Here is an 11819-nt window from a genome sequence, read left to right on the forward strand (position 1 = left end):
TAAAGACATCTTTTTGTTTATGAAATAAATGGAACAGATTTTTCTGTATTGCTTTTAAAACAAATACTACTTTGTTGTAGACTAAGATGTTCAGGTTAGTGTATTCTTGTTTTCCTCTAAGTTAACTTTTAAAGATCAATTGTAATAAAATTAAATAGCAATGATGCATTCATTATTTTACTAAAAATAACAAAACATTTACGCAGAAAAATGAAAAGAAATGAATGTAAATAATCATATGTAATGCGTTCCATAAAGAAGAAATGATAAACACAATTTAAGAATAAAAGTTGATTCTAACCGCTTCATTCAATCCAATACCCTTGGAGGGTAATGAATGGCAATACTGTAGCCAGTGAAGTTCTAACTGAGGCTCGGCTAATGCTGTTACACTCCTGCCATGATCAGAGCTTTAATAGCTCAATAACACCTTATCCCTACACTGTCCTCTACAGATAACGGGGAGGATGAAAAGCAATTTGCTTCGCCCCTTTAAGCCAGTCCTTATAAGGACTATAAGGACCGCTAAAAGGAGGATTGGGAGGTGAGATGCGGTGATTAATACTCTTGGAGGGTAATGGATGGCAATGCTGTAGCCAATGAAATCCTAGCTGAGCCTCGGCTATTGCTGTTACCCTCCTGCCATGATCAGAGCTTTAATAGCTCAATAACACCTTATCCTTACACTGTCCTCTACAGATATCCCTACACTGTCCTCTACAGATAACGGGGAAGATGAAAAGCATTCTTGCTTCGCCCCTTTAAGCCAGTCCTTATAAAGAAAGGACTAACCTCCAAAAACTTATTTATATTTATAATCGTGCCACAGCATTCATTAGATTGCATTTATAAATTAGTACAATTAACGAATTCTTTCGTTCTGTAAGCTAAACTACTTAGTGGTGTTAGTACAGCACAGAAAAAGGCATATAACGTCCTCTCATTGTTAGTTAATTTAGATACTAAAGTCGTCCATTTATAATAAAAGTGGAATGCATTGATTACATTTTAATGAAATATCCCAAGTATCAAATTTTAATAAAATCCAGAGGGCGCTTTTGTATACTTAGCGGCCCAAGTATAAACTAGTTACCCTAATGGCTGCTTAAAGTGCTGCGAAAGCATCTAATATGGGTGAATTGTGCCCTGATTTATATAATGTATCTCGTTGCTAATATGATGAAGTTGTTGCTTCAAGAACAATCCTTTATAGTGATTTAGCAGCCATCTCCTTGATGTATTAATAATCGCACGATCATTGTTTAAATGAGGTAAGAGTAATTTGCAGACGATGTCTGATATGCTGTTAGTGACGCTGTGATAACATGACATGTAAATGTAACACATGGATGCGAACTCTCTTCCATTGTGATGCATCATTACAATAATTGTAAATGTTGCCCAGGGTTCTAAATGGGTACAGCGAAGGTTAAGGTTAGAGTCATATATATACATCAGAGAATACTGCATGTGTCTATTTCGAACATGGGCATAGTGATCTGATGAGATTAGGAGGATTGGATGAATTAATTATTAATGTAAGGATACTGCTTTATTCTCGTGTGTAATTCTTTTAGTAAATGCCTGAATGGCACCATTTTTTCCCGTTACGCCTCGCACATATATATGTGTAATTCGTACTAAAATTTTTCTTTCGACATCAGCAGTTGAGTTAAATTTTGGTGCCGAACATTTTTACTTGACTCCGCCAAAGAAAGTTTGCAAACCTATAGCACATTAGTAAAGGGAGTGAGTAGAGAATATTTCTTGTATTTATTTATTTGTTTCCTATTTCATTATATTTTTATATAGCTAAAAAAACCATGCTCTAGAGACCAAACATGGATCCTTTGAAGCTGTATGGAACCTCGAATAAGAAGGGCGGTGGTCTCAAATCCCACCTAAAGACAATCACAACATCCATGCTATGGAGAGAGGGATTCAAACAGCAGCTTGTCGAATAGATTGCGAATATGATTACCACTTGGCCAACAGGCTTATTAAAATCACATCTACAAGATGGCAAATTAAATATTAAAGCATTTGATCAAAGAATGACGTTGGAATAATGTATGGTAAAGTGGACACTAAACGTTTGCTAGTCCTGATGCATTTCTCCAAATTGTTCTCGTGGGTAGCTCCTCAGTTGACTCCCTTCTAGGTCACTTTTTTATATTTTTCTATTCCATGATATCTGTCGTACATCTTCGAAATTAGCATATATTCATTCCTAAGAAGAGCGACAAATCAATGCCAATAAATCCATATTCCGTTTAATCCAATTTCTGTCACTTCATTCGATCTAAAGTAACGGAGAAATCCAGCACTCAATTTCCGATTGAGTGTTAATGGGTCTACCACCCTATCAATTAATAAGTCAGCTTGCTTACGTCGCTCCTTCTTGAAACAAAGGACAGAAAAGTTTGGCGTATTTCAATTGTTTGTTCTTAACATTCATCGAGTTAGCAATAAAAAAAAAGTACTAAGCAAGCTTCCATCATGTGGTCTCTCTTTTGACTCTTACAAATCACTTACGAGTTTTCTTTCTAAATACACACATTGTTATAGAGAATGGATCTTTATCCACAAACTTGCACTTAAGGTTTATTCCACAAGGCTCTGTCATTTTATCTTCATTTACACCAATAACATTCTTCTTTTGATTGCAAATCCATACAGTTTTGAATACTAATAAAGATAATCCCCCCCACACACAAACAACCCATTTCTTTAGTGTTACCTTCGATGATATCTAAATATCTGGTCAAGGTGATATCTCTCGTATTAGGATAATGCTAACGTTCAATCTTTCTTGGAGTAACCTATAAGTTAATTTAAATATTTACATTAATATTTGATATCCACTATTAATACTCTAAATACTAAAAGAAAAGACTTGTTTCAGTAATACGTATATATTACTTAATAAGGTGGCTTCAGTGGTGAACAAGAGTGATTTATGTCCTGTAGTATATTTGAATTTCGCAAGGTCATTTGACAGATTGGTGAATTAGTTTCAGCAAACTGGTTTGGATAATCCGTTTAGTTGATCAGATAGGAGACTATTTCACTAATAGATATCGAGGAGTAGTATATTGCTGTATCTCCGAGACGGAGAATTATCAGTGGAACACCATTTGGTTCGGTCTTAGGACACTACTGTTTATCCTGTTTGTTAATGATATTATGGATACTTTGCATGGGGACATTCAGTTGTTTGAGACGATGCAAGTTAGGCAAAACTAATAAGAATGATGCAGCTATACTGTTGCTTTACAACGATTTGAATGGATCGTATAAGAAGGTTGATGAGTGGGGATTACGGTTCAGTATCAATAAATCAATAAAACGTTTTTACCTGATGGGACTCGCAAGCAAAACGTTGTGTTATCACATCGACAGCATTTCATTTCAAGGAAATCGAGGAAGAGAGAGAGAGAGAGATTCTTGGGATATTGGTGGATACAAAATTGAAGTTCAAATGACATGCTACAAAACTGATTAAAACAACAGCACAAAGAAATGCGAATATAGTCAGAATTATAACAGGTGGTCATTCTAGCATAGAAAGTCCTGATTAAATCACGTGTGAATTTTGAGTTGGATAACGAAAGCAGTATTGGATGTGTGGAATATTAGAAATTAATAAATGAAATTACAACTGAAAAAATGTTATTCGCTAAATTTTGAAACAAGCCAAGGAGAGGGGGGGGTATGGTTGACATATAAATTGTTGTGAGGAGCTTACCAATAGATACGCTGAATATTTTCCAAAGTGATTAGGAAGTAGGAAAAAAAAAGGTCATTTCCGGAAATTGACTAAAAATATGCTAATTTTTTACGCGTGAACATTAAACAAACCCAATTTTTACTGTAGGTGCTGAATCTTATGCCCATTCTAAAAATCCAGTTGTCATCAGGCACTTTCTACACCATATTTTGGAACATATTTGATACATTTCTTAAGAAATGTTGGAATTTGGAATAATAATTAAGAAACGATGAACACGTATCCTAAACATGTCATGTCCTATGTTCCTTGTATTTAAGTAGTTTATGAGTTATAAAGAGGGCCTCCGTAGCTCAGTCGGTATAGACAAAGCCCTTTGGTCGGAAAGACCTGGATTCGATTCTCGTCCGTGACTCGAGGAAACGTTATCTGGTCTCTTTCGACTAAAGATGAGTTAGCCGGTCTCATAGAGGTTTATTTTCTCTGGAAAACTCGTGTTTTTCGTCCCTGAACAAGCAAACCGGCCAGTAGAACACACATAGTTTACAGACAAGAATACTTGGAGGCATAGAGATAACCTCCTTATTCTCGTATTACGTTAGGAAATTCAAGGATACTTGGAAGGCTATGGGCGTTTAAGTGCCTGTTAAAGCCACTGATGATGATGAGTTATAAAGAATATAATAAGTTCGAACGACATAAAGATAGGACAATCCTCGTCATCAAACAAATAACTATAGCACTCACTAGATTTCTTAGCTTCGCTTGTATTATATCGGTGATATGATGACTGGATATGTTAGAAAATCGTGTCGGAATGCCTAAATATTTCATATGACCCTCCTCCTCCCCCAAAATAGCCGTTGGTATAAGTTTGTCAAACGTCTATTCCTGTATACGATTTCTATTTCGCCTTCAAAATGATGTTTCCAGTTAAGAATTAAAGATTTTTATTAACAAACAGCACAATAAGATGAGGCAGTGCCATATAAAAGATCGAAGTAGCCTCCAAAATTGTGTGAAAATGTATTCTCTGAGCGTCTAAAATATGCAAAAATTAGTAAGCTGCAAAGGACATATCGTTGTGCACGAGGATTAATATACACTGCACCGACAAAAAAGATTTGATGTTTCCCTTTTTTATTTCACTCTGCATCTAATTTATGTCTCCGAAATAATGGGATATGAGAGCTACATATCAATGGTTGCAACACTGGAAAGATTCAAAATTCTTAAATTTTGAGTTAACACTCTTAATTTCTTTAATTCTAAAAACAAACAAACAAACTCATTTTAAAAGTAATTTTTCTCATTGATTGTCTCAGAATCATGACTTTTTCAGTTATTCACTATTGCAGCCAGTGAACAATATGACAGAATATAAAATTAATAGGTTATATTCAATTCTAGCATATTCATTAGTTATATCACAGTAGTTAACCCATTTTATTCGTCACATACATTACATGTGCTCTGCATACTTATATGCAGGTAATTAGAATATACTTAAATAAAATATACTTAAATATATACATAAATAAAAATATTGAACAGGATATGCAGTTATCTGTTGGTCAAGAGGTAAAAAATTTAATATTTTTTGTTTATGGTTATTACTTATGCAAAAATAATTCATTGCTCTCAAAAATTGGAGCGCCATCTATGAGTTAGATACTAATGATAGACTAAATTTTAGTCTATAATTTTTTTCCATATTTTTAATTAAATTTATAATTTTTTTAAAAAATTAATAAATTTAATTAAAAATTGATTAAAAATGCATTTATTGTGCAATAACGATTGTTTTCTCATTTATTCTAAAAAGACATCTTGAAGCAGTTTAAATTATGCCAGAGGTTAGAACATGTTTATATAAACTTAAAAGAAGTACGGAAAATACTAATCTTCCGTAATTATTAAAATTGATAGTTATATTGATAATGAAATCAGTTAGCAAATTTAGCAATTAATGATACACAGAAATATATCAATGGGGCATTCTCTTTCCCCTTCTTTTAGCAGTGCCTAAATGTATGATGAATTTATCCTCGTATGCTCTTGTACATTGTAAACAAATCGCGAATAATTCCTGTTAACAGCGAGAACACTAAAATGCTTTCTGGTTGTTATGGCAACGCTTGAAATGCACACATTGCGAAAGCTACGTCTAGACTCAAAATCCTTTCGTGCAATATGTTGAATTCATTAGTACCTTTAATTAAACTAGTTTTGCGACTATCGACATGACGGCGGGAAACTAATCTGAGAATTAAAAAAAAATTTTTTTCTTTAATCGTAAATCTGGGACAATAGCATAGACTTAATATCTGATAAACATATTCTAGTTTCCAACTAAAGTGGTAACAATGACCTCAGCAGAATTTTTGCAAAAGTTTTGTTATTTAAATCGAATGTCAATTACAACATTTGCTTGGTGCGAATGTGTTGTTCTTTGATTGATAAAAATCAATGTTCTAACATTCCATTTCTGTGTATGTAGTATCGATTATCACTTTGAGTGGAATGAAATGGGTAAATCTCATCAATCTTTGTCAAATTGGCAGCGATTTACACTTCTTCATTTCATAATCTGCAGAGAATATTATAGATTTTGATATTATACGTCTCGTATCTTTTTTCTTTGAAAGATTGATCACGAGAGAACGCATTACAACTGTAATAATATACGTACGCTTAGATTTTTATACGGTTTACAACTCGAACAAACATCTTGTGATAAACGACTAAGGTGACACCTAGTGGCCAGCAAAACCATCACATAACAATGGATTTTTTTTCCCCTTTGATTTATTGAGAGGTCACCTTGAGCAAATTAATATTAACTTGCAGAGTCGCAAATCTGATAATCAGGCTTGACACAAGTGGTTGCTTTTATTTTATTTTTTGAAAATTTCGCTTTTGAAAGCGAAACATCTACCACTAATTTAAGTACAGAAATAAGTTAATTGCAAGAGACAATTCGTGATTCAGATATTATAATATTCAGGTAAACTTTGTGTCCGAGTGCGTGAAAAGTTAATTACTAGCTGCGATTAGAAGCAGTAAAACAATGTCCTTGTATACGTGGCTAATTCGAAGTTTGCACTTCTAGATAGAAAAAAAAAAGGCACAAACGAAGGTTTTCTGTAAGTGGTAATTTCCAGGCTAAAGTAATTATGCTACGGTAGTTTAATACGTAACTCTTGCGTGGTATTCGGTGGGGAAGATCTCATTAAATTCTACTCGCTTTGTTTTGAAGAGGAAAGGGTCCTTAATTTTTGTTTCTAAACATAGGAGAGAGAAAGTAGCTAACTTACTTCAACTGCGTGACATACACACACACACACAAATGAGAGAAGACAAATATAGTTAGTCTTTTGTAATTTCTTTTATTTTATGCTAACTGAGCCTCGTTATAGTGATATTATTTAAATTTAAATATTTTGTTTGCACTATTGGATTACTGGACATATCAGTTGGCAAATGGTCGAACTTAAGTCTATTAAAATTCAGATAAAACGTTCTGAGACTCTCCTTTTACATTTATCCTATTTTTAAGTAATGACGGAAAAGAATATTACGTCATACGTCACCGGTTAAAATCATCTTATTTAAGTAAATAATATGTTATTTTATAAAAGGTGTTAAATAAAATTTTCAAATAAAATTCAGAATTTGAGGTTTAGAAAGATTTTAAATTTTAATTAATTTTAAACAATTATATTTCAATATATTTTTATTCATAAACTTTTATTTGATAATATTATAATTATTTATTAAGGGTGATTAGTAGATGAAAGATCGACGTTAAATAATACTTATCGAAAACCACGAAAATATGCTTAAAGATCTAGGCGTCAAAAATTTGTTTTCTTTTCCATGTTACAGAATCAGTCTATAATGTTTCGTCTTCCAAATACGTATCATGTTACTCTTCCTCTTCGAAAAGGACTTCTCTGTGTCACCAACACATATATACAGTACCTCCATATAAAGAACGGATGCCTCATTCTTCAGAAGCGCTTTTATTTATTTAGTTAGATCAATATTCCCTAGAAGATACGGAAATGAAGCTAAGAAAAGCAAAGATGCTTTCTCGAAAGTGCTTCACACTCCCTACAGACTAACTGACAGCTCGGTGATTTTTTTTTTCTTCCTTTTTAGATCGATACACATTAGACACTAAAGTGTACAGGTGACGTATATCTCTTTGTCCTAAATTTCCACGGCTCTTCAGCAATACCCGTATGTGAGAACAATACTGTAGCTGAGGAGAATTAAAATTTGCCAAATACAAATACAGATAAATTATTAAAGCACTTACAAAGACAGAAAAAAAAACTTGAAAAGTATCTACTAAAAAATTCATTTTTATTAGTAATGGAATATTTTTTAAGCAAACATCTTTTTTGCGACAGCTGGAGTACGTGCAAATGTTGCGAAAAATTAAAATTTTTATACTGTCATTCAAAGAACGAATGACGCGTTTATATTTAGACAATAGAAACTGCTTATCATAGATGGGCACCTTCTATATATTGAACCGATGTTTCTAAGACCAAATTCCAATCTCCACAGTGGGGGACGTGAATACTAGAGGGAGATTACAAATGATCTTGTACATGTAATATAATTGTTTAAATTTAATTATAGTTCAAAATCTTTCTAAAACTCAAATTTTAAATTTTATTTAAAATTTTTATTTAACATATTTAATAAAATAACATATTATTTTCCTAAATTTCATTATTTAAAACCTGCGGGATTTTCGTGGTAAGTCCAGCAAATGATACATATTTCGACAAAGAATAGAAGCATTGTCTGCATACACGATTTATCTACAAAAAACAGAGTAGTCCGAGATTGATATCACTTAAATACGATGTTAAAGGAGAGCTGTATTAAGAATCTACTTGGTTCGTTATATAAACGGACGTAAATATCAATTTATAAGAGACACTCACCGTTTAAAGTCAGTATCACTTTCTTCGGAGGGCGTGAATATTTGCTTGGTATAGAGCTTGACGTCTTCAAACTCTATTACGAAAAAAAAAACTTTTGAAGTTAAGATGGAGAAATATGTTGGGAAAGTCTTTTAATACGTTTTTTCTTTTCAAGTAGGATAGGAAACTAGCCCTATTTATATTAATAAAGATATAGTAGTGACAGCATACATTGAAATAAACTTAAATATAAGTTCAACATATTTAAGTAACATATCGAATAAGCTGTAGATTTTGAATAATCATACTATTCTTGAATTCAATGTTGAATCTAAAGTGTTTATAAGGAACGTTTTAAACCCGAGTGATATAAATTGTGTTTATTAGCAGGAGCGAATTCTCCATGCTTGCTGCGCAAGTTCAGTAACTGAGAAAGAAGTAATATTTATTGGTTAATAAATGCACGCATTTATAAGCATTCCATTTAGGCTTTTATTTTTGTGGACAGAAGACGTTTTAAGCTTGCGCGGCAATAATTGAACTTTGCGTTGTGTATCGAAGGCCGACGCTAGTCAAGCTACCTTGGCTTGCTCGGTTGTGGGAGCATCCAAGTCCTCGCTTCAGCACTGTGATTTCATGCGCGCGCATAGCCATTTCCGCTGCCTCCATGTCATCTCACCCTGTTGCTTAAACACGGGCCATACGCAGTCAAAGTAGCTCTAGCCAGTGAGCTTCAGCCAGCATTTACAAGTGTGCGTGTTGCTTGGGAAAATAAGCTACAACCAACTTTTTATGACGATGTTATTGACTAGTTCATAAAGAAGAACCGTAAGGTAGATTTTGTATTCAAGTAGCTAAATTGAAAAAGTTAGATTAAATAATAAAAGATAGAATAATGTAAAATAAATGTTGTATTTGGATGATTAAATGTACATAAATTTCTAAATATATAGTTTTAAATGATCAGTAATTCATTATTCCGCTAATTAGACTTCAATCACACCTCTCACTCCCTGAATGATAACAAGAGCAAGCGTGAATTTCAAGACCAACATTCGCCCCTGTTTATTAGGAAAGTACAACTAGAGCACAGTAAAATAAAAAAAAATCAAATATAAACGTTTCACACTTTGAAACAATTTATTTAAAAAATAATATACCTATTAATGAAAATATAAAATATTATATTTTAAAATGCCTGTCTTTTTAAAAAATCATTTTAAAAACTTTGCAGATATGGATATCAAAAAAAAACAAAACTGAATGTATAAGAAATCGGTCCGTACTTAAAATAATTTAATTTTTTTTAGTTTAATAATTAAAGTCTATTTCAAAATTAGGTAATTTAATATTAAATGCTTTTAACTGAAGGGGAGTTATCTATTATATTACAGAAATGACGATTTTTTTTCTCTGGAATCTCACGTTCCATTTTTTCTACCTCAAAGCACAATGTTCTCAATTGGCGATTATGATAATATTTTTTCTTTATTCTACTTAATAAAAACAATAAAAAATAAACTCCTCCTTCACTTGCTTTTTTCCTGTGCGTCATCATATAACGATGACTCGTTACTATCAATACTTGTAATGCAACGAAGGGGAAAGTGCCAAATCTACTTCAAAACGTTTTACAGAGAAATTATAGATTGCAGTTCTCTTTATTCGGGGGTTGGAAACTGCTTACAAATTCTTTAAAATTAAAGTAGTAACTTGAGTAATGTCTTTCACTCAGAGATCGCCATTGGCTAAAAATGAGGTTGCGTAAATAGGAGCAAACATAATAGACATTATAACTTAAACTGTCATCATAGATATACGTGGATAAGATATATTAAGGTTTCAGAACTAGGATACACATATTAATTGACAGACATAACAAACATGTTTACTCATTAAAATCTGCCTAGAGTATCCAATTAAAAATTAGATATCCAATAGCAATAACTTTCTTTTTCTTGCTTACTTCTACTCTTCCAGCTAACTGCCTGAAGAACGAAGAGAAAATTGTCACACCACACAACATAAAGAAGTTTCAGATTGCACAGAAGATAACCTCGAAAGCGTGTTTGCCTTCATCAAAGTTTGAAACTCATTACTCTGTTTAAAAACTCTCCTTAATTAATCTCGTCGTATATGAAAGGTATTGGTGTTGCTTCGAAGAAGATGGAACAGGTTTTTACCGTGCAACGACTATCATTGCATAATAAAAAAAAGTGTGGTAGATGCGTAATGAGGTTTCGTTTTGGTCGACAGTTTACTACTTTTGGAAGCAAGAAGAAAATCCCGTCATGAAATAAACACATACCCGCTTATTACGGAGCATATATTTATTTTATTTTTTTTTTCATTTCAGGTAAGGCCTCAAGCGATGTCGTGGAAAGGATAACAGCCGTGGGCCTTCTACATACTCATTACAGATTTGTTAAGTTAATTAAAAAAGGAAAACTGTTTAATATTTGAATAGAAATCAATATGTTATTATAGGAACTATTCCAATTAGGTTTTCATGTGAATCTATCTCACATTATTTCTTAAATATGTATTCAATTTGATATTTTACTGTCCTTATTATTAATCTTATAGGCCATTGTATATATATATATATATATATATATATATATATATATATATATAGCAAACTACAGCATGTAATAATGGTATTTACCTGATGTAAATTGATAATTTATTAATAATCATTTATTATTGTTAATAATAAATGAATTAAGCAAATCACAATGTTATTAATAATAATCTATACTTAACGACTTGTAAGATGTGGTATTTTGCTTATGCATTAATTTGTTTGAGAGATAATAAACTGTTAAAAATTAGATGGGATATCTTGGATATCCATAGTATTTTCGTGGGCAATGTGTTTCTCACTAGCCACCTATCCTAATTCTGTGGCCTCTTCTCTTTGATAGGATTGCAACTGATTACTAGGGAGATATGATGCAAGGTGGTTTCCCATTGCCTTCCTTGCCATAAGTATTTATTACTGTAGCCGTGTGTGTTCACAGGGCCGATTTGCCTGTTCCTCACCTCCTTTCGAGACCGGCTAACTCACCTTTAGTCGAAAGAGACCAGATAAAAGTTCCTCGCATCATGGACGGGAATCGAACACAGGTCGATCCGACCAAAAC

General features: G+C 32.7%; 1 long non-coding RNA gene across 1 annotated transcript in view; it reads left to right on the forward strand.

Moving 5' to 3' along the window:
• The window catches only part of LOC150101857 (uncharacterized), a 243031-nt gene extending 231637 nt beyond the window's left edge, over positions 1–11394 (forward strand). The window contains exon 3 of the long non-coding RNA XR_016549077.1: positions 11030–11394. This is a non-coding gene — a long non-coding RNA (uncharacterized LOC150101857). The remainder of the gene's footprint in view (positions 1–11029) is intronic.
• The last annotated feature ends 425 nt before the right edge of the window (positions 11395–11819 follow it).

Source organism: Typopeltis vanoorti, chromosome 11 (genome assembly GCF_054136105.1).
Source record: "Typopeltis vanoorti isolate ZY-2024b chromosome 11, IOZ_Tvanoo_1.0, whole genome shotgun sequence".
NCBI classification, from domain to species: Eukaryota; Metazoa; Arthropoda; class Arachnida; order Uropygi; family Thelyphonidae; genus Typopeltis; species Typopeltis vanoorti.